Genomic DNA, 23,144 nt, shown 5'->3' on the forward strand with positions numbered 1-23,144 from the left:
ACAGTGGAACGAGTATTTGCTTTAAATATCAGCAGGGATGACTTTTTAGCATTGTACATCAGCCCGTGACTATCAACGTAAGCTTCGCATATTGCCAGAAGTTTCCTCATCGCTCTTACCGATGGAGCTAGTATGACCATGTCGTCTGCATAGCTAATATTGTTCATACATACCCCTGCAATATGGCATCCGATTCTTGTTGTATTTAGTGTTTTGCTAAATTCATCCATATACACGTTTAAAAGCACTGGGGACATTGAGCCTCCTTGTCTAACGCCGCACTTTAATTTGGCTGCTTCTGAAAGGCTTTCATTCCATCTGACAAAGTTTTCCTGTTGGCTGTACCATGTTCTCAATATATTAACAATTTGTGGTGGAACTTGTCGTTCGGTCAGTTTTTTCCATAACGCATTATGACAAACCCTCTCAAAGGCTTTGCTTAAGTCTAGGAAGCATGCGTACACTGTTGTTTTTCTGGCTTTATAGTACGACATAAGCAAGCTCTTTACAAATTAACTACTCAACAACCAAATAATAAAAATTTACTAAATCATTTTAAAGCATATACAAACAAACTTTCATATATTATAAAAAACACAAAACAAAAGTATTATAAACAAAAGTTGAATCAGGCTGAAAATGATAGTAAAAGAGTGTGGACAGTTATAAATGAAATAATTGACAAGAAAAAAAACAAGAATAACGACATCGCTACTATATTTCATGACAACATGAAAACATGTTGTAAAGAAAATCCCTCAAAAGCTGCAAACATATTTAACACCTTCTTTGCGAATGTAGGGGAAAATCTTGCCAATCTCATTCATACTGACCCAAATATAACATTTCCAGACTGTAGTATTGATACTGACAATAATATAGCAACATTCCAAGTCACCACAGAGAACGAAATAATATCAATTATAAACGGTATGCAAGGAGGTTCTGCCCCGGGTCTTGATGGAATAACAGTTAATATTTTAAAAAATATTAAAAATCAAATTTCTAAACCGTTAAAACACATAATAAATGTAAGTTTCCAAAGCGGAGTGTTTCCATCAATCTACAAACAAACTACCATTACTCCAATATTTAAATCTGGTAACCCAGAAGAAGTTAGCAATTACCGACCCATATCAGTAATCTCGAACACAGCAAAAATTTTTGAAAAGATAGTTAAAAAAAGGATAAACCAATTTGTAAAATGTAATAAATTAATTAATGAAAATCAGTTCGGTTTTATGGAAGGTAGAAGCACTCAGGATGCAATTGCAAAATTAACTAGTCTTGTTCATAATTCATTAGATAAATCATTAAAATGCATTGGAATTTTCATAGATCTTAAAAAAGCTTTTGATAGCATATCACACGACAAACTTATAAGTAAATTAAGAAACATTGGATTAAGTGGTACAGCTATAGAATGGATAAAAAGCTACCTTTTCAAACGCCCTCAAGTCGTAAAAATCAACGATGTTCTTAGTCAACAAAAAACAAGTCACTTCGGCATACCTCAAGGTACAGTCCTGGGACCGTTACTGTTTATCATTTATGTAAATGACATATTCAATCAAAGATTAAATGGAAAAATAATATCTTATGCTGATGACACTGTCATAATAATTGAAGGTACAGATTGGAATAATGTTAATAACTTAGCAAATACTGATATTAATATACTGAAAAATTGGTTCGATAAAAACCTCCTCTCATTAAATACTGAAAAAACAAAATGTATCCCATTCTCTATCAACAAATTTAAATCAATACCAGAATTAAAAATTATAATACATCAACTTAAATGTAACAGAACTAATTGCAATCAAGAATGTTCTATACTTAGCCTAACTTCTGAAATTAAATATCTTGGTATATATATAGATCAACATTTTAAATGGAAAAAACAAATTTGTGAACTTGTCAAAAGAATTAGAAAATGTATTTATATATTTATAAGACTTAGAAATATTCTTAGACTAGAAAACCTAAAAAGAGTGTACTATGCAATTGTACAATCTATATTACAATATGGTATTATTGGCTGGGGAGGAACTTATAACAATATATTAAATCCACTTAAAATAGTTCAAAGATTGATAATCAAAGTAATATTGAAAAAACCATCCAAATTTTCTACTGAGATTCTCTTTTCAATATTCAATGTACCCACAATAGACAATATATATAAAAAATATTCAATTCTACAAATTTATAAAGAAATACAGTTAAATAACTTACAATTCAATTCATCAGTAAGATATCAAAAAACTATCAAAATCCCAAAACTTAATACAAAGCACACACAAAATACCTATCTCTATCTGGGTATAACATATTTTAACATCCTTCCATTATATCTAAAAAATATTGAAGATATTCAGGAATTTAAAATAAAATTAAAAAATTACCTAAAACTACTATAAAAGTCCATATCTTACTCTTATTATTATTTCCTTCAAATCTTGAAACTGTATTATTGATAAATCTTGCCTATTTCTTACTTATCCCTTTGGTTTTGCAAATATATTATTTACTTACTTACATGATTCCATATAATTGAGCTAGGATTCACTCACCAAACACAAGAGCCTTGTCTCTTTATGGTGAGGAAAAGCTATTATTATTTACCTTGATAACACTGTATAATATATATAATTGTATATTTATTGTAAAAAACATACAAATATTAAATAAAAATAAAAAAAAAAAAATAAAAAAAAAAAATAGTATTCGATTGTTTGTTTCATGCTATTTATGGCCATATCAGTAGAGCATCCAGCTTTAAAGCCCATTTGAGAGTCTTCTGTATTGAGCTTGAGCTTATTGTTTTCAAACGTTTACAGAGTGTAAAAAGAGCGTAAATTTTAATAATCAAATTAAAAATGGTTACAGAATGCACAGTTTACGATTTGCTTTTTGCTATGTAGAGATGCTAACAAAAATTAGGAAAACAACAAATACAAAAAAATTAATGATATATGAGTAAAACAAATCAAAGAGATTGATATATTATTTACATTCTCATTAAATCTCCATGACATGCCCTGTTAGCAGATTAAAAATTGACTTGTTGAAATATGCGAGACTATTGAAATATATACATATAGTCACATTCAATTATATTATACGAACGACATCATTGAGTAATACGAGACGGAATATTAATTTATTGAGTCATAATTGACTCATTAAATTGCGTTTGTAAATTAGGAACTTTAATGTGATACTTCCTTCAAGCCATAATTTTGCTTTATTGTTTTCTTACATTAGCTCCACGCAGGAGGCTTCGGAGGACCTATGTTATATTTGGTGTTGCTGTGTGGAGGGTCTTTTTGAGGATATGGAGGAGTTAACATGGATTTTGAAGAGACCAATGTTGTACGAGGGAGGAAATTTAGAGGCCAGCAAATCGTTCCACAACCAAGCTTTTGAAATCGAGAACGAATCGTATGAGAAAAATTTAAACCGTGCATAAATATGTTGGGCGCGTGTTTGGAATGTTTCCCGGCCCAGTACAGGACGCACACCTTCTTAGAGGCTGTGATGTATGGTAATTAGGTTGAGTAGTTAATCGATAGATGGCGGTAGACATAAAGCCTACGACAGGGCCCGCCAGATGACGCTAGTGTATAGGAGGTACTTGCGAGAGATATTATCGGATAGAGCAAGTATCTCGGGAGGCAGAGATTTACCTACCCTCGGGTAACGAACAGTGTAGCTAGCCAGACCAGTGGCGGATCCAGGGGGGGGGTCACGGTGGTCATGACCCCCCCTGGGCCCCAGCCCAGGGGGGGTCATGACTACCTAGGTCCTGGGCCCATCCAGGACCTAGGTGGACCACTAATTAAAATTGTTAAACATAATGTTTTTTATATATTTTTTGTCACAATATAAATTTTATTTAAGTACTTTCAATATTTAATTAATTTAATAAAATACTTTGTTTGACGGCAAACGCATTATTCGGGAACGAACGCAATGAAAATTCGAATGTTACCGCGTCACCGCGCACCGCCACCGGTGCGCGCTTCGGCCGCCACCTTTCATATTATTATGACACATTTCGTGTAACCACGTGTGACGCTTGCGCGCGCTTTGTTTCGACTAACGTCTAGCGTCTAGCAAAACCTAACCTCAATCGGAACGACTAAACTTTATTAATAAAGTGTTTACTTTTATTTGTTTAGTAAGTTAAAAAAAAATAAATTCCAATATAAGTAATAGTGTTCTTAAAAATTGTTGCTGCAAATTCAATTCATTACAAGAAATGGTAAGCAATCTAATCAGTTTCTTCATTATGCCAGTGTATGTGTGTTTAAACTCAAATGTTATTTGTTAATGTTCTAAGGCTGGGGTTAGACTCGTAAGTTTTTTTCCTGTAAATCGCTCTTGAAGGCGAGTTTGGCCAAATTCCCAATGTAAACGACACCAAAAGTCACTTAACGTAATGTTAGTAAGTTACAGAACTTATTCTTTCGGAAGTTTTTTGACAGGTCTGGACAGGTCTAACGCGCCCGCGCGAATTACCAGCCTTCCTATACTTCCTAAAGCAATTCTTAAGGCGAGATTAGGCTGAGGGGGACTAGGTTTTGAATAATTTTTCAGCGACTTCTATGGTTCGACTTCATGTTTTGGGTAAGGTTTTCCAGAAACTTCTACGACGATGTTTTTAATAGGCTAGTGAGTTCTTTTTCCGGTAGTTCCTTAAGCCAAGATTTAATGTCCTTAATGTAGTGATTTTTGGTTTTAATTTGTTTGATACTAAGTGGGAGTTTGTTATATACCTTTATTGCTAAAAAATTAGAACTTTTTTGTCCAAAGGTAGAGTTACACTTTGGTATATTTTGTATCTCTGTTTCTTTGGCTCTGGTTTTATAAGTATGTGAGGTGTTTACTTCTGAATTATTTTGAGGTGGTGTACCTGAATGTTTTTGGCATAGATTTTCTGTATACTTGGAACGTCAAAATGCTTAAAAATTTCTGTTGTTGACGTCCTTATGGGGACCTTTAGTATGGTGTATGTAAATTTGATAAAAATACATATACCTAGTTTTTTAAAAGTATGTATTAGTTACATTTTGTTAATATATATATATATTTATTTATCCCCTCTCGTACTATGTTGATCTCGCGCGACGGTACGCCAGGTATATGTTGATCCGTTTGCATTTGTTGATCCACTACCCAAGCTGGCATACATATGTAAATCCCTACAGATCAACTTGTGTCATCGAGATTTTGCTGTAAGCCACGCCCATTTTTCGGTCGCATATACATTTTACACGATTTATTTTGTTGATCTATATATTTCTGACAAACTTGACCGCTTGCATGTGTTGTAACTTGTAACCGCCAATTTCGCGCGCGTTGTGGTACTTTTTAGATTCCGTTAGAACATCCATATTCTATGAAAATGACTCTGTACTTAAAGAGGATAGACTGCCTCACGCGTATTTATATTGAAATGGAACTTTCAAAAACGTCAAATCCATGCTTAAAAAATCTTTTGAACTTGATTAAACAAAAATGTAATTTTAATGCATCATTTTCTACGTTTCGTGACTTAGCAGGGGTGCCCGGGTTCATGGGGTGAGATTTGTCTAAGTCATTTTATAAGAGAAATTTTGAACATTGATTGAATAAAATTTTATTTTAATGTATCTTTTACCATCTCTCCCGACGTAAGTTTCTTGTAATTATTAAGTTGAAACAAAGCGTAATATCCATAATATGTGCCTATTAAAATTGCGGTGATTAGATTGGTGAGAACTTAATTTTTCAAATTTTAAATTGAAATTGCTGAAAAATTTATTCCAATTTGTTTTTTACTAAACATGGCTAAAGTCATTTCAAGCACCGATTCCAACCAACGATGTTTTAGTATATGTTCGTCAATCAACAGGAGCCATAATGTCTGTACATCAGAGCCCTCGAGAATTATTACAATTATGTGTACCGCCGCCCCGGGAGCCATTTATTAGATAACCAATACACCTACCATTAGTCACCGCCAACGATTTAGCGAGATAGTTGTTTATTTTTTGTATTTTTTTACATCGTCTCCACACAGGAGGCCCTAAGGAAAATCGTAACTCTCAAGGCCTATGTCATCTTTGTGAATGCTGTGTTGGGGGTATTTTGAAAGAAAGGAAGGTCAGTGAGTTCTGGGAAGGAAATAGGAATGGATGGGTGGGTAGTATTCTGGGGGTCAGTGTGTTCGAGTGATAAACATAAGATTCCAACTCTCCTACTGCGTTGCAAGGCGATGCGTTGAAAGAGGATTAATCGATCCGGCCCACCACGCATTTGGTAGGCAAGCGCATCCGCCGCCAAGAACCGAACAAACCTCACCCCATAAACCCGGGCACTCCTGCTAAGTCACCAAACATATCAAACTACTTGAGGTGGCTCTCGACTAGCAATCCGTAGGTCGCGGGTTCAAATAAATTTTATTAAAATTAATTTGCACTATTTTACAATTAGTGTTTGGTTATATCTGAATAGCCAGGTACTCTCCCACCTTCCTCCTCGTCATCTCCTTTGAGGATGCCATAGTCTCACTGGCTCCAGACGGAAGTTTTTGTAAGTCTCCATATTCAAATTCGGCGGTATGATTTTTTTATGTGACACCTCTCACTAGAGCGCCCCTGTCTTTACACGTTAAATACATAGAAACTATGTCGCCAACCGGTTGGGCAGCGTTATGAGGCGGGTTAAGGTAGGGGCTGTAGGAATGAATTTATTAATGCGGGTCTTAAAGAGGCCCGGATTATATTGATAGCTCGTTCCACATGCGAGCCGACTTACGATAAAACGAGTCGGAGAAACGACCCGTTCATATATGTATAGATTACATCAACTTAACTATGAACGTGTATTCCGCTCGGTCCGTCGAGTATCAAGCACGTGCACGGTGCACCGGGGATCAATGCTGCTAGCTCCTTTTAACAGGCTCTAATAAAATATCTGTAGAATAGACACAGCATACGCACATTTTGTCATACATGATTTTACCGTACATATGCCTCAGGGATCTCATTTCTACAGTATTCAGTCTACTTTCAGCCTTCTTCTGCCAGTTCCATTCCTCACTTCCGTATATTAGGGTAGGTACCAGCACTCCATTGTGGACTGCTAGCTTCGCTTCTTTGGACAGTTTTTAGTTAGCTCCAACCGCGTCCAATCATCCATTAATTACCCATTATAACCAAGAACCCGGCCTCCCCTACTAAGTCACGAAGCGTAATCAGGAGAGATGGTAAAAGATACAAGTTCAAAATTTTCTACATAACATTATTCATTTTGCCGCCATTTTGGATTTTTATGGTCGAAAGGTATCCCTCAACCAGTTTCTTTCGATCCGGCCCGCCACGCAGTAGATGGGCAAACGCATCCGCCGCCAGGACTTAGACAAACCTCACCCTATGAACCCGTGTACCCCTGCTAAGTTATGATTTTTTTATGGATTTGTTTTTGCGAAATTTTCGTTTCAATCTAAATACGCATACATTTCTTATAAACAATTCAAGAAACACACGTCATTTTGATTTGAAACGGTACCATCTCACAGTCATTTCATGCGATATTCGACTCTAGAGACTAATACTTTGAGTTCAATATCACAAAAGATTACGGAATCACATAAAACCTTGTGATGAACAGTCCACCGATTGCCCCCTTGATTGGTTCATTTAGTAAAACCATATATGCGGACACAGATCAACTTTGTCTAATAACTTCTTACCTGGATCAACATACTACGGGAATAGATCAATATATATGAGATCAACAAAATCTTTTGAACTTAATTAAACAAAAATGTAACTTTAATGCATCATTTACTACGTTTCGTGACTTAGCAGGGGTGCCCGGGTTCATGGGGTGAGATTTGTCTTAGTCATTTTATAAGAGAAATTTTGAACATTGATTGAATAAAATTTTATTTTAATGTATCTTTTACCATCTCTCCCGACGTAAGTTTCTTGTAATGATTAAGTTGAAACAAAGCGTAATATCCATAATATGTGCCTATTAAAATTGCGGTGATTAGATTGGTGAGAATTTAATTTTTCAAATTTTAAATTGGAATTGCTGAAAAAATTTTTCCAATTTGTTTTTTACTAAACATGGCTAAAGTCATTTCAAGCACCGATTCTAACCAATGATGTTTTAGTATATGTTCGTCAATCAACAGGAGCCATAATGTCTGTACATCAGAGCCCTCGAGAATTATTACAATTATGTGTACCGCCGCCCCGGGAGCCAATATATTAGATAACCAATACACCTACCATTAGTCACCGCCAACGTTTTAGCGAGATAGTTGTTTATTTTTTGTATTTTTTTACATCGTCTCCACACAGGAGGCCCTAAGGAAAATCGTAACCCTCAAGGCCTATGTCATCTTTGTGAATGCTGTGTTGGGGGTATTTTGAAAGAAAGGAAGGTCAGTGAGTTCTGGGAAGGAAATAGGAATGGATGGGTGGGTAGTATTCTGGGGGTCAGTGTGTTCGAGTGATAAACATAAGATTCCAACTCTCCTACTGCGTTGCAAGGCGATGCGTTGAAAGAGGATTAATCGATCCGGCCCACCACGCATTTGGTAGGCAAGCGCATCCGCCGCCAAGAACCGAACAAACCTCACCCCATAAACCCGGGCACTCCTGCTAAGTCACCAAACATATCAAACTACTTGAGGTGGCTCTCGACTAGCAATCCGTAGGTCGCGGGTTCAAATAAATTTTATTAAAATTAATTTGCACTATTTTACAATTAGTGTTTGGTTATATCTGAATAGCCAGGTACTCTCCCACCTTCCTCCTCGTCATCTCCTTTGAGGATGCCATAGTCTCACTGGCTCCAGACGGAAGTTTTTGTAAGTCTCCATATTCAAATTCGGCGGTATGATTTTTTTATGTGACACCTCTCACTAGAGCGCCCCTGTCTTTACACGTTAAATACATAGAAACTATGTCGCCAACCGGTTGGGCAGCGTTATGAGGCGGGTTAAGGTAGGGGCTGTAGGAATGAATTTATTAATGCGGGTCTTAAAGAGGCCCGGATTATATTGATAGCTCGTTCCACATGCGAGCCGACTTACGATAAAACGAGTCGGAGAAACGACCCGTTCATATATGTATAGATTACATCAACTTAACTATGAACGTGTATTCCGCTCGGTCCGTCGAGTATCAAGCACGTGCACGGTGCACCGGGGATCAATGCTGCTAGCTCCTTTTAACAGGCTCTAATAAAATATCTGTAGAATAGACACAGCATACGCACATTTTGTCATACATGATTTTACCGTACATATGCCTCAGGGATCTCATTTCTACAGTATTCAGTCTACTTTCAGCCTTCTTCTGCCAGTTCCATTCCTCACTTCCGTATATTAGGGTAGGTACCAGCACTCCATTGTGGACTGCTAGCTTCGCTTCTTTGGACAGTTTTTAGTTAGCTCCAACCGCGTCCAATCATCCATTAATTACCCATTATAACCAAGAACCCGGCCTCCCCTACTAAGTCACGAAGCGTAATCAGGAGAGATGGTAAAAGATACAAGTTTAAAATTTTCTACATAACATTATTCATTTTGCCGCCATTTTGGATTTTTATGGTCGAAAGGTATCCCTCAACCAGTTTCTTTCGATCCGGCCCGCCACGCAGTAGATGGGCAAACGCATCCGCCGCCAGGACTTAGACAAACCTCACCCTATGAACCCGTGTACCCCTGCTAAGTTATGATTTTTTTATGGATTTGTTTTTGCGAAATTTTCGTTTCAATCTAAATACGCATACATTTCTTATAAACAATTCAAGAAACACACGTCATTTTGATTTGAAACGGTACCATCTCACAGTCATTTCATGCGATATTCGACTCTAGAGACTAATACTTTGAGTTCAATATCACAAAAGATTACGGAATCACATAAAACCTTGTGATGAACAGTCCACCGATTGCCCCCTTGATTGGTTCATTTAGTAAAACCATATATGCGGACACAGATCAACTTTGTCTAATAACTTCTTACCTGGATCAACATACTACGGGAATAGATCAATATATATGAGATCAACAAAATCTTTTGAACTTAATTAAACAAAAATGTAACTTTAATGCATCATTTACTACGTTTCGTGACTTAGCAGGGGTGCCCGGGTTCATGGGGTGAGATTTGTCTTAGTCATTTTATAAGAGAAATTTTGAACATTGATTGAATAAAATTTTATTTTAATGTATCTTTTACCATCTCTCCCGACGTAAGTTTCTTGTAATGATTAAGTTGAAACAAAGCGTAATATCCATAATATGTGCCTATTAAAATTGCGGTGATTAGATTGGTGAGAATTTAATTTTTCAAATTTTAAATTGGAATTGCTGAAAAAATTTTTCCAATTTGTTTTTTACTAAACATGGCTAAAGTCATTTCAAGCACCGATTCTAACCAATGATGTTTTAGTATATGTTCGTCAATCAACAGGAGCCATAATGTCTGTACATCAGAGCCCTCGAGAATTATTACAATTATGTGTACCGCCGCCCCGGGAGCCAATATATTAGATAACCAATACACCTACCATTAGTCACCGCCAACGTTTTAGCGAGATAGTTGTTTATTTTTTGTATTTTTTTACATCGTCTCCACACAGGAGGCCCTAAGGAAAATCGTAACCCTCAAGGCCTATGTCATCTTTGTGAATGCTGTGTTGGGGGTATTTTGAAAGAAAGGAAGGTCAGTGAGTTCTGGGAAGGAAATAGGAATGGATGGGTGGGTAGTATTCTGGGGGTCAGTGTGTTCGAGTGATAAACATAAGATTCCAACTCTCCTACTGCGTTGCAAGGCGATGCGTTGAAAGAGGATTAATCGATCCGGCCCACCACGCATTTGGTAGGCAAGCGCATCCGCCGCCAAGAACCGAACAAACCTCACCCCATAAACCCGGGCACTCCTGCTAAGTCACCAAACATATCAAACTACTTGAGGTGGCTCTCGACTAGCAATCCCTAGGTCGCGGGTTCAAATAAATTTTATTAAAATTAATTTGCACTATTTTACAATTAGTGTTTGGTTATATCTGAATAGCCAGGTACTCTACCACCTTCCTCCTCGTCATCTCCTTTGAGGTCTCCTTTGAGGATGCCATAGTCTCACTGGCTCCAGACGGAAGTTTTTGTAAGTCTCCATATTCAAATTCGGCGGTATGATTTTTTTTATGTGACACCTCTCACTAGAGCGCCCCTGTCTTTACACGTTAAATACATAGAAACTATGTCGCCAACCGGTTGGGCAGCGTTATGAGGCGGGTTAAGGAAGGGGCTGTAGGAATGAATTTATTAATGCGGGTCTTAAAAGGCCCGGATTATATTGATAGCTCGTTCCACATGCGAGCCGACTTACGATAAAACGAGTCGGAGAAACGACCCGTTCATATATGTATAGATAACATCAACTTAACTGTGAACGTGTATTCCGCTCGGTCCGTCGAGTATCAAGCACGTGCACGGTGCACCGGGGATCAATGCTGCTAGCTCCTTTTAACAGGCTCTAATAAAATATCTGTAGAATAAACACAGCATACGCACATTTCGTCATACATGATTTTATCGCACATATGCCTCAGGGATCTCATTTCTACAGTATTCTGTCTACTTTCAGCCTTCTTCTGCCAATTCCATGCCTCATTTCCATATATTAGGGTAGGTACCAGCACTCCATTGTGGACTGCTAGCTTCGCTTCTTTGGACAGTTTTTAGTTAGCTCCAACCGCGTCCAATCATCCATTAATTACCCATTATAACCAAGAACCCGGCCTCCCCTACTAAGTCACGAAGCGTAATCAGGAGAGATGGTAAAAGATACAAGTTCAAAATTTTCTACATAACATTATTCATTTTGCCGCCATTTTGGATTTTTGTGGTCGAAAGGTATCCCTCAACCAGTTTCTTTCGATCCGGCCCGCCACGCAGTAGATGGGCAAACGCATCCGCCGCCAGGACTTAGACAAACCTCACCCTATGAACCCGTGTACCCCTGCTAAGTTATGATTTTTTTATGGATTGGTTTTTGCGAAATTTTCGTTTCAATCTAAATACGCATACATTTCTTATAAACAATTCAAGCAACACACGTCATTTTGATTTGAAACGGTACCATTTCACAGTCATTTCATGCGATATTCGACTCTAGAGACTAACACTTTGAGTTCAATATCACAAAAGATTACGGAATCACATAAAACCTTGTGATGAACAGTCCACCGATTGCCCCTTGATTGGTTCATTTAGTAAAACCATATATAGGGACACAGATCAACTTTGTCTAATAACTTCTTACCTGGATCAACATACTACGGGAATAGATCAATATATATGAGATCAACATACATAAGTATGCCAATTTGGGTAGATCAACATACTACGGGAATAGATCAATATATATGAGATCAACATAAGTATGCCAATTTGGGTAGATCAACATAAATTATGCATCCGATTTCCATACAAATTTTGAAAATTTTACTAACAGTATATCAAATGTTTTTTCTGGCAAACTGGCAACATTGATAAGTATTGTACCACTGTTGTCAATTCATTCAGATGTATTCCATAATAGCCAAGTTATATGGTGTTTAAGGTGGATCAACTTAGTCTAACAACTTCTTACTGGATCAACATAATACGGGAAGAGGACAATACTTATACACAATATATATACATATTATATTTCACTTAATCAAGTTTCTTTTTATTAATATATGTAGCTGGGAGCAGTTCCTTGATAATGTCTAATACTGATATTTGTTTGCCGGGTTTGAAGCCGCGATCTCCGGATCGCTAGCTGGCAGCCTTTCCCCTCTACCATGGAGGCCGTCGAAATTTTACTTTTTGTTTTAAAATAATATATATTGTATTCGTTTTAATTATGCTCTTTTTGGAATAAATTCAGCATAGGTAGATGCAAGTTATTTGTTTTCACCGTTTTTTTTTAAGTCTATGTATCCATAAATTGATGTATCTAATGTAGAATATTTTCATTTGAGAAATTTTAGGTTGACGAATATAATGCTTAAATTCAGTATTGGTAGATCAGAGTTAATATTTTATAAGAATAATTTTTAAATATATGTAGCTGTGAGCTGTTCCTTGAAAATGTCTAATACTGAGATTTGTTTGCCGGGGTTCGAACCCGCGATATCTATTGTATTTGTTTTAATTATGCTCTTTTAGGATAAATTCAGAATAGCTAGATGCAAGTTATTTATTTTAACCTTTTTTTAAAGTGTATGTATCCATAAATTGATGCATCTATTGTAGAATATATTTAAACCTAGCTGTGAGTTGTTCCATCATCATTTCTAATATTGAGATTGGTTTGTTGATTTGTTTCCAAAAAAATTATTTGTAAATAAATTTTACAAAAATTTTAGATGTGGAAATTTGATAAAGTGTATGTAAATTTGATAAAAGTACATATACCTAGTTTTGTAAAAGAACGTATTAGTTACATTTTGTTAATATATATACATATTATATTTAACTTAATCAAGTTTCTTTTTATTAATATTTATATGTACCTATTAATAATTCACTTTCAGAATATTTTTGTTTGGATTGTAAATAAATAAAATCAATTCAAATTTTATAAATATTTACTTTTATTAGCGTTCCCCATAGTTTGAGGATTGTCGATAATATTGACTACGCTGCCGGCTCGGCCGCTGCTGGCAAAATAGAATGGACGGTATTCATCCACCAGGTAACAAGGTATTAACAAGCGTATGGAAGCATCGGCGAACGGAGATCTCGCTGGGCGCTTCTTACGTATTGCAAGCACCGCGTCATGGCAACAATATTTATTTCAAATTACTTGCCTCGTGCAAATCAGGCCAAAATATGACGGTGCAAGGCGCTCGGTTTTAAAATTTATAAAGCACAAGAATCGAAATATTTCCAGCGTTTGTATTCCTCTTAAATATGGAAGTACAGTACTTACATTTATTAATAACATTTGCTGCACACGATTGGTCCTAAAGGAGTTCAAATTTTTAATTCATTCGGCCTCACTATTGAGAAGAGCACGCTGGAAGGCATTATTCTACTCTTCGATAGACTGGATAGACACTTCATACCTACAGTGAATATTACAGTGGAACGATTCAAATTCTTTACCAGGAAGCAAAGAAATAACGGTCAACAAGCTGTTATTATTTGTCTATTTTTTCGTGACAAGCAAAGTGTTACAATAATAATGTCAAGTCAAATTCTGCAAATGCAGAATGCTACGGATATGGTTGGCGAGTGGAAACGTTTTAAGCAATCATTTCTTTTATATATGATGGCGAATAACTACAACGAGGAAAAGGAAATTCAAAAAGTTGCAAGATTCCTACACACAATACTATGTTGAAGACACACCTGACACCATGTTATATTCTGGTGAAATAAGAACACGATTAATAATTGTAATTTGTACTGTATTGGTTGACAATTGACATTACACGAGCCTACGCCGCCCGGGCTTGCGGAGCAAAAGACAATCTTAATGATATACCTAGTGTTACCATATCCAACAATACCTACTTTTTACTTGTATATATTATTATCAAAATTAAATTACAACTTCTTGTAACTGTAACTGACCGGACCTAAGTCCTCCATCACAACACAAGCAAGCATTTTCGGCTTTCTGTGGTGGTGGTAGGAGTTATTGTTGAGTTATGTTGGGTTATTCGTAACCCGGGAATGTTTGTCTTTCTTTAAAAAAAAAAAAAAAAAAACTTGACCACGACTACGTGACCCCCCCCTGGCGCCAAAGCTGGATCCGCCCTTGAGCCAGACAGGTTATTGTAACATAAATAAACAGTTTTATATTAAGACACTTTACTAATTTAAAGAGTTCCCAACACCCGAAGTCTGCATAAGTAAAGGCAGATATAACAGAGGCTAACTTGACTCGATGGAGCCCCCGTGACTGAGCTGGTCACTTAGAGTTACACCAACATATCGATGGAAGGCTTGTTGGTAGGGATGGGCAAATGGGGAAAAAATATCGATATATATCGTATCGATATTTTAAAAATATATCGATAAATATTGACTAAAAAATATCGATATGTTGATATATCGATATTTTCTGCGCAATAAGCAATTATCCATAAAAATTGTCAAAATATTCGAAATTTTAAAGCAAATACACATCTGGCTGTTTTGACATCAGTTTTATTATTAAAAAAATAAGTACATAAAGCCAAGAAAAAAATCAACATCATAAACACAACAAAAATTACATTATTCAAACCAGTATTTGTCTGATATTGACATCAAGAGCACTCTTTGTTTGATGTGCTCCCCTGTTAATCTGCTCCTATCATTTGGCACAGCCAAATTCACCATTGAAGCTACTCTTTCAGATGACACTGAAGAAGCTTGGCAAATCAAATATTTTAGAGTGTAATTTTTGTTTGCGTTTGAATTAAATTTAAGAAATCAGATTGGTCAAAGACATGATGTGACGCATGAGAAGACAGCAGAGCTTTAAAAAATATATCGATTTTGATACCTAAAAATAAATATCGAAAGTTGATATATCGCGGAAAAAAATATCGCTGATTTATATCGATATTTTCCTGAAAAAATATCGATATTTTGATACATCGATATTTTTTGCCCAACCCTACTTGTTGGGAAGATTTCTTCTGTTGAAGGAAACTAGATTGTCATTTCGATTCTTTTTAGACGTAATCAGACATGACAATCGAACGTTCCATCAAAAAGTCGGCAAAATACGTACATGAGGGAAGTCCGTAAGAAGGCAGTTTGTTGATAAGTCCTCGGAGTAACGTTCCAGTCACCGCCTCCAAACATGTGTCACATAAACGAGCGGTTCCGCAGGAATCCGTATTGACGCTAATTAATAATTTTGTTCTTCACGAATATGTATAGTAATGCCAAGAATATGTGTGTAAGTGTGAAAAAGCTGTATTATTATAAACACCCGACGTTTCTCTATCATACAACTCGACCCCAGCTGCGAGATTAAGCGGCCCACTGATGAGCCAGCGTGTAGCAAAATGCCTTTTGATTAATTGTATTTATTGAAACAATAAGTGATTTTCGAGGACATGCGAATGGAAAGAAACTGTAACAAATTTGGATTTTGCTCGAGAATGATTTGTGAACGTCTCAAAAGCACAGGAAGGCATTTCTTCACGAAAAAGAACCAAGAGCAAAGTGTTTGTGACAGCTCGTCTGACCAACGGACTTATGTGCGTTATATTTACACGCAGTAAATTTTAAGTATTTCGTAAACCTAGTTCAGTAAAACTACACGCATTCTCTCAATTTTATCTTCTCTTTTAATTCATCAGTATTTAAGCTTGTAATTGTGACCTTGAAGTTAAGACATTTGAAAACGGTATATAAACAGGTATTAGTGTAAATCTTTATAATTTGTGATTATTTGAATCAACACCTTCAAAATACTTATCTGGTGATAGGTAGCCGTCAAATTGACAATTTAAGTGTACTGATTGGTGTTAGTTAAGCTAGCCGTTCATATTAAAGAACAGTTGTCGCTCAGTTTATTTGTAATATTAGCCGCTACCTAAAAGAACATGACGGTGTTTTTTTAGGTAGCGGCTAATATTACAAATAAACTGAGCGACAACTGTTCTTTAATATGAACGGCTAGCTTAACTAACGCCAATCAGTACTCGGGTTGAAACTGTGAACATTATAACTTACCAATAACCATCTCAAGCAAGGGATGGTAAATATAACTGCGGGCAAAACCAGTGTCAGGGATATTATTTTTTATTCTAACCAGTGTTAGAATAAAAAATGGATACAGGAAGAAACGATCTGCAGTCAATAAACCATACGCCAACAATAAATTACTAGTCTGCCAAGGTTGTACATAGACAATTATGAAGTCATAGATATTTATTAATAATTCATTCAAGTAGGCGCTGGTCACAAAGTCCCTAAGAAAAAATTAACTTTTCAACAGATATTTAATATTTAAGGACATTAATTTATGCTTAGTATGAGAGAGATGCGACGGTGGTGAATTTTTCTATGAATTTGTGTGTTTTTTTATATTAACTGCCCTGAAGAAAATAATTTCCCTCAGGACCTATTTCATCTTTGGGGATGCTGTGTGGAGGGTATTTTTGTGGAGAGGAAGGAGTGAACATGGGTCTTGAAGAGTCCCATGTTGTAGGAGGGAGGAAACACAGAGGCCGGCAGTTCGTTCCACAGCCGAGCTGTTGAACTTAAGAACGAATCGTAGAAGCGACCCGTTCTCATGTGACAAATGTCAACCGTGTACAAATGTTGGGCGCGCGTTTGGCGTGTATCCCGACTACGCACCGGTGCCGAAGGGATCAATGACGCTTGTTCCTCAGAGCATCTTCCATTGTAATACCGATAGAACAAGGACAGCATACCTACCTGACGCCTGTGCTCTAAAGATTGCAATTCGTTTTTTTTTTTTTTTTTTTTTTTATATTTACTCCACACAGGAGGCCCTGAAGAAAATAATTTCCCTCGGGGCCTATGTCATCTTTGGGGATGCTGTGTGGAGGGTATTTTTTTGGAGAGGAAGGAGTGAACATGGGTCTTGAAGAGTCCCATGTTGTAGGAGGGAGGAAACACAGAGGCCGGCAGTTCGTTCCACAGCCGAGCTGTTGAACTTAAGAACGAATCGTAGAAGCGACCCGTTCTCATGTGACAAGTGTCAACTGTGTACAAATGTTGGGCGCGCGTTTGGCGTGTATCCCGACTACGCACCGGTGCCGAAGGGATCAATGACGCTAGTTCCTCAGAGCATCTTCCATTGTAATACCTATAGAACAAGGACAGCATACCTACTTGACGCCTGTGCTCTAAAGATTGCAGTCCGTTTCTTAAGATTGGGGAATCTATCAAACGGACCGCCCGTTTCTGCACAGAGTCAAGGGTTTTTTTTAGGTATTTAGGGGCTCCGGACCAGAGATGGCTGCCAGATTCGACAGTAGGGCGCACTTGCGATTTGTACAGGGTCAGCAGTTGTGTACTATTAAAGTATCTGCGGGCCCTGTACAGTACGCCCAGCTTCTGAGAGGCCAACTTTACTCTGGCTAGAGTAAAGTTGGCCTAATAGCCATTTTACATGACACCTTTTTTCACACAGTTTGTCTAATCGGGATGAAAAAAGGGACGTGCTCCATTTTGGTAGTTTGTACCGTGAGAGACGTGTAAATATGTGTCTGCCATTATTTTACGTTTGCCATCTATCACTGTTTTACGTAAATATATTACGTATGTTGCATTTTGTATTTAAAATATTAATAAAAATGTTTAAGTATAAACTACAATAAGTATTTATTATGATTTTGAATGTGTATTGCTGTTAGATATTTTAATTTTCGCGTGCATGTTTTAGGCTTAGACATTTTGTTTTCAGACAATATAACACGAGAACTTTACATACGTACAGTTAACTTATAGAATCAAAAATATCTATGTGTGTTATGTATGGAGACAGGGTTATGAGAGCTGTTTCTTTGGCATCTGCGCTGCTGTGTTTTGGTAGTTCCACCTATAACATTATGCGAATATCGCACCGATCAAGATACGATGGTCAGGTAGGCAATTTCGTCAAGGCAAAGGTACATATAAAAATCATGTTTACAATGGTTCAAAGACGAACAGGCAGACAAAAACATCGATTGAGCAATGGCAAAGCACGTGACAAAGCTCGCAAATGACAGTGACCGATGATTTCATGATTATTTTCAAGTTTTCAGTTAATTTACTGAAGATTTAGTACCTTTTCAAATTATTACATCTTCTCTAACAATATATCTATATGAAATTGTAAGTACGAAAATAATGATCACGTAAAACGATTTTTTTTTCGTGTGGGTCCCGATATAGGAATCGGTATGAGGAAAGCATGGTGTAAGGCAATCATTAGCTCGAAGTCTAGTTGAAGTTCAAGAGCAGCGATTTAGTTCACTTTTCACTACAAAAGGATGGTGTAAGGCAGTCATTAGGTCGAAGTCCAGTTTAAGTCCGAGAGGAGCAACTTTGTTCACTTTTCAATACATAAACTATTTTTGGTAAATTTATTTTTATTTATTTTATTGATACATGATTATTTAGAGAGTACATGTGGTTTTTTGTGATATTTCACCCTCCATGCTAGGGATGACCCTGTGTTATGGCGGGTGAATTTTACAGTTTGCGGAAATAGAATCTATACATTACTATAATATAAATAAGAAAAATGATGTATAGCTAGTTTGGGTTGAAAGAAGAGGATGGAGAAGTTAGAGTATTAAATATAATTTCATTCCGTCGCACATATGTTTGTACATACGAGTCGAATTAAATTCCATACAATGCATTTATTAAAACAATAACAATGTTGTACACAGTGTTGATAGGTAGAAAAAGTCGAGGATGCTCGAGGAAGACTCACCGCATTATGTCTGCACTGGAATGATTTACGAAATCAAGTTAACCTGTAAGACCCGAACCCTGCATAAGCAGCGAATTCATATTTTTTTTATCAAATGATTAATTTAAATAAATATTTTTTATCGACCAGCTGGCGGCCGCAAAAATACAGTCGTATATGCTGTTAAAGCCAGAGTAACTTTATCGACATTGTCGTCAAATTTTCAAACTTATCGTCACCACAGTTAGACAAGGTTCAAAGTAACATTTATTTAAAAAGACATCTGAATCCAAAACCATTTTTTCAATCAAATTAACTTCCTAACCCACCTGTGTTGTATTTTTGTAGATACTTATTCTTCGAAGTTCGAACATCAAGTTTTTTAAGATTCAATTTATTTAACAAGGTTCTAACATCACTTTAAACCTTTTAAAATTTTCACATTGTTTGTATCTGATAGTAGATCATGTTTGATGATCTACTATCAGAGTATGATCATTAAGGTGTAAATGTTTGCAAAAATTTTTTTTTTTTGATCTATTAAAAATTTTCTGGTTTTGAGATTGTATCTTTAGTAAATTACAATAGTTAAACATATTTTAAAGTAAAAATGAATATTTTAAATGAGATAAAAAGAATTTGGCATTCTCAGACTATAAAAATATTACCATTCGTTATTTCGGCTACTGGCATTATACCTAGCTCTCTCATTCAAAATTTAGGCGTATTAGATCTGTCAAAGAATTAATATATAAAAATGCAATAATCAGTCTTTTAAATACATGTAGGATAACGTAAGATTTTTAAAAAAATTATGTTGAGGGATCAGTAGGATTTATAGGCCCTGTTAGGAGTTCTACCGAGCAGAACCCTTTGATATGAAAATATCTGGAGTCGGTGAATTATTTTCCCATTTGATCTCTGGTGAGTTGACGTGTTGTTCTTGTATTGTTTTGTATTTATTTTGCTTATATAATGCACTTGCATAATGTTGATTGACTAGATGATCATTTGTGGAAAAGTGTGTGGAAGGGTTGAGTTTTTTCTATGGGGAAGATTTAACCCGGACATAAAATCGAAAAATCAAAAAAAAAATAATGAGAAAGTAGCCCTCATCTTAGAATAGGATTAGAAAAATGTACTTAGAACCTTTCGCAGTAATGCTTGTATCATAGATGATTGCATATGGTTCCATCTGCACGTTTAGGTATGTTCTAAAGTGGTGAGTATACGTCCTACCTAACCATACCCCATAAGAACAAACTCACACAATGCCATTTCAGGAGAACATAATATAATTGCCAATTATATTATTGGCAATATTAATGTCCGTTGGTAGAATCTGCAATAATTGAATACAAAAATGTTATACTTTCACAAAATGTAATTCAAATGACTACAAAGTAACGGTGATTAGATAAAAAAAACTGTCATTAAATGTTGGTTTTGTTATGTACATACTTGTTCGCAATAAATCTTCAGGGAAAAAAATCTATACCTACTTAAAATTTCAACAGTTGAGTATATAAAATGGCAATACTTGGATTTAATTATAAACTAGAAAATTATTGTCTTTTCTTTGGTATCTACGGTTAAACTCCCTCCAAATGCTTAGTGTCACTCAGGGGCGTATAACTCCCGCATGACCTTGTAACCCTGATGGGAGGAGTTATTCAATACCCAAATTCTTATAGACAAAGCTGTTGTGGCTGAAAGCTCAGATCTCATTGGCTTAGAGCAAAAATTGTGGTTTGATCTCTCGCTCTCTACCATAGCGACTTGTGTAACAGAAAGAGAAGCTAAGCATGCTTTATGCTCCGATAAAAATTAACGGTAATTTCCAAGACGCCATTTCGTAAGTTGAAAAGTCAGTTGATGTTTTTACGTAAACATTTTGAATTTTCTTTCACCCATCTAAAAATAATGTTACGTGCTAGAATTCTTCAAGGTGATAAATTAATGCCGTGTTGTGTTAAAGTGTGCTATCCGGTCTATCTCCACCAATTGAAAGAAGGACCCGAACCCGTTGTAAAATACAGGTACTAACCTCTCGTTCTTTGATACAATGTTCCTGATTTCTGAATGTACTTCATTGGCTAATAATTTAAATAATTTTCCTTTTCAGACCTATCCGTATTCCGACGCGATACAATACCACGTATTAGGATGCTAAAACTGCTAAAAAAGTCACGATTACATCATACAAGGTCATTTAAACCTCTCCAGAATTGCATCATGTAAGTATTCAGATTTAACCAGCATTTTCCATGATGTTTGCTGACGACAGAGCTGTGGAAATTATATGAAACCCTTGCAGGAGAATTTGAATAACTTCTAGTGCTGTGGCAATAATAATGAACACTTAAATTTGTTGAATATGTATTTTGTGTAGGTATATATTCTTGTATTTTTGTGCAAGGTCAAATTAAATCCTATTAAGTTGTTGCAGTAAGACTGGGTTCGATTCCTAGTTGAGACCGTTACTTTTTATTTTTCTATGTCTTGTTCTGTTTCATGTTTTGTTTAGATATATTAGTTTTATCTTCTACTTCAATGATAAATCAATGTTCAATACATCGGTTGTACTGACCCTGTTTTGTATTACTGTCCATTGTCTTTTTGAAAATAAAAAGTATTTTTATGTGTGCATAGCTGTGGGTTTTTTTTATTTTCCTTTTCCTGCATTCCAATATTTTTATTTTTAAAATATAATTTTTGTGGGCTATTGAATGAACGATGTTCGCTGGGTGTGGTTATATTGTTTATGGTTACACTTTTTTTAAATGGCCTTGAGATTTATTTATGGTCCACGATATATTTACCTGTCTGGACCAAACGACCGTTTTATCTGTGGTCGTCTGTGGTTAAGGGGGTGACAAAATGGCGCCATACAAAAAGCCCGAAGATATCGATCTAGAGAGTGGTTTATTTATGGTGTCACTTTTTGTTGGTTATGTTATTTTTTCTTTACTAGTATTTCGTCAATTTGTACACCTTGGACGAAAAAGTCCAAAACAACCACCCCTCTCAAGAAATCCTTCAACCTCTTTATAAAGTTAAATTTTAATAGAACTAACAGATCCTTAAGTAAAAGAATGGATTCCACCGCTATCAAGTTAGAACCAGGCACAAGTGCGGAAAAGAGCGTTGCTGTAATACTTACGGAAATCGATATAGAATATCCTGTTTTTAAAAAAGAATTTCCGGAATCCATTTCCGAAAACAATTCAGGTATTTCTTTGCCTTTTATTGGTGCATAATTGTTATACAGACGCAAAATATAACCAGGGATAATATCCGATGTCTCAAGATATAACTATCTCAGAAACTTCGTTTGTACTTCCTCTACCATCAGAGAGTAAGTAAAATCTGATGGATATGACCAGGGATAATATCCGATGTTTCTAAGATATATCTATCTCAAAAACTTTTTGTACTTCCTCTACCATCAGAGAGTAAGTAAAATCTGATGGATATGACCAGGGATAATATTTGATGTCTGTAAGATATAACTATCTAATAAACTTATTTTGTACTTCCTCTACTGTCAGAGAGTAAGTAAAATCAATTGGTCTCCATATTGTTGAGCTGCTTTCCAAAATTATACATACTAAACTGAAGTAAAAAACTAAAAACTAAAACTGCTAAACACGGATGAAATTGCCTGGAGTTGTTTAGCACAAATCCCAGCAC

This window comes from Hesperophylax consimilis, chromosome 17 (genome assembly GCF_061612785.1).
Source record: "Hesperophylax consimilis isolate HC1 chromosome 17, BYU_Hcon_1.0, whole genome shotgun sequence".
Lineage (NCBI taxonomy): Eukaryota > Metazoa > Arthropoda > Insecta > Trichoptera > Limnephilidae > Hesperophylax > Hesperophylax consimilis.